Source organism: Nansenia antarctica, assembly GCF_963989245.1.
Source record: "Nansenia antarctica genome assembly, chromosome: 20".
NCBI classification, from domain to species: domain Eukaryota; kingdom Metazoa; phylum Chordata; class Actinopteri; order Argentiniformes; family Microstomatidae; genus Nansenia; species Nansenia antarctica.
Window position 1 is genome coordinate 1,145,903 of NC_137693.1, and position 2,264 is coordinate 1,148,166.

A 2,264-nucleotide genomic window follows, 5' to 3' on the forward strand; every position below is an offset into this window, starting at 1 on the left:
CCAATCAGGGACGAGCAGGATGAAAAAGTCCTGAAAGTCCAGCCTGTTTCATCTTCAAGACGAGGAGAGGAAAGCGTGGTTGAACGTGGTGTCTCTCTACTACCTACGTGGACTTATTACAGCATGAGGACGTTTGTGTGAGAACAGGGAACAGAGGTGGTGGTGGTGGTAGTAGTAAGTGAGTGGAATCATCCAGTGTTGCCATGGAAACCCGGAGCCCTCGTTCCACAGTCAGAGCGAGGCTTCTCCTCTCAGACAGCCCTGCTGCTCCTGAGACCCCAGCATCACAGCAGGCTGTCTACAGCCATGACCCCTACGTGACCTTTGACTTCTACGTGACCTCTACGCGACCCTCACCCTCTCCGTGACCCCTACATGACCCTCACCCTCTCCATGACAAAGGACAATGTCCGATATAGGAGATCATCATTTATCCTCTTTACTCTCCTCTCCTCTCCTCTTCCCTCCTCCTCCTCCCCCTCCCCTCCAGTCAGTGCTGCAGTGACCTACCTGCATTAAGAGTGACACTCACACATCACACTGATCCACTGCAGTAAGGATGGGCTTCAACTAGCAATGCCTGACTGTCTCTAAGGAACCATCCACTGTACATGACTCTGGGTTCAACTAGCAATGCCTGACTGTCTCTAAGGAACCATCCACTGTACATGACTCTGGCTTCAACTAGCAATGCCTGACTGTCTCTAAGGAACCATCCACTGTACATGACTCTGGCTTCAACTAGCAATGCCTGACTGTCTCTAAGGAACCATCCACTGTGCATGACTCTGGGTTCAACTAACAATGCCTGACTGTCTCTAAGGAAACATCCACTGTGCATGACTCTGGCTTCAACTAGCAATGCCTGACTGTCTCTAAGGAACCATCCACTGTACATGACTCTGGCTTCAACTATCAATGCCTGACTGTCTCTAAGGAACCATCCACTGTACATGATTCTGGGTTCAACTAACAATGCCTGACTGTCTCTAAGGAACCATCCACTGTACATGACTCTGGGTTCAACTAGCAGTGCCTTACAGATCTCTAGTGTCTGAACCATTCCCTTGTTCATTCCTCTGCTGTCTTCTGTCCATTCCTCTCTTCTGTCTTCTGTCCTCTCCTGTCCTCTGTCTCTGTCCTCTGTCTCCTGTCCTCTGTCTCCTGTCCTCTGTCTCCTGTCCTCTCTTCTGTCCATTCCTCTCCTCTGTCTCCTCTATCCATTCCTCTCCTCTGTCTCCTCTATCCATTCCTGTCCTCCGTGTCCGAGCCCTCTCTGCTCTACATACTGTCTCCATGTCTCTCAGCCCTCAGCATGTGATGCACACTGTTCATTCCTAAGGTCATGTTTCACGGTCATGTTCCACGGTCATGTTCCACGTCATGTTCTACGGTCATGTTCTACGGTCATGTCTCTAGCCTGTGATGCACACTGTTCCTTCCTTACGGTCATTAAAACGTCTTACGTACGTGGGGGGCTCTCTGGAATTGACTTGTCTGATTCACCAGATCAACTATGGTAGTTGTCCAGGAAGAAATGTTCCATTCCCGCACACACACACACACACACACACACACACACACACACACACACACACTCTGTATCATTTGTTTTGGCTTACAAATATTCCGATGAACGATGAATGAATGTTAGCTACAAGGTCAAGCAATGACAACAGACCCTGAGGGTCATGTTCCCATCACCCCTTTGCAGTAGGGCAGGTGAGCTGATCTCTCTACCAGGTGAGCTGATCTCTCTCTACCAGCTGAGCTGATCTCTCTCTACCAGGTGAGAAGACTGAGACCATCATGTAGGAGTTTCTAGGGAAGCTTCTTGGTCTCGAAAAGGCATTTATTTGCCATTAATTTAAGTCTGTGTCAAATAGAGGGCTTGCTAATTACCACTGTTAGATACAGAGCTAGCTAATTATCTCTGTTACATACAGAGCTAGCTAATTATCTCTGTTACATAGGCTACAGGGCTAACTAATTATCTCTGTTACATACAGAGATAACTAATGATCACTGCTACATACAGAGCTAACTAATGATCGCTGCTACAGGATCCTACATTCACTCCTACACAAGGTGAACATGAAACGTGACGCTGAATCTATTGTTACTCCAGAACCTATTAAACTGAACCTACTCAACCTGACTGCTGTTTATGAAGACTATTATTACTACTCGGTGATGGCAACACACACCGGTACAACAACATGCCATGGTAACCCTGTGGTGTGTCTGCCTCTGATTGGACCGCG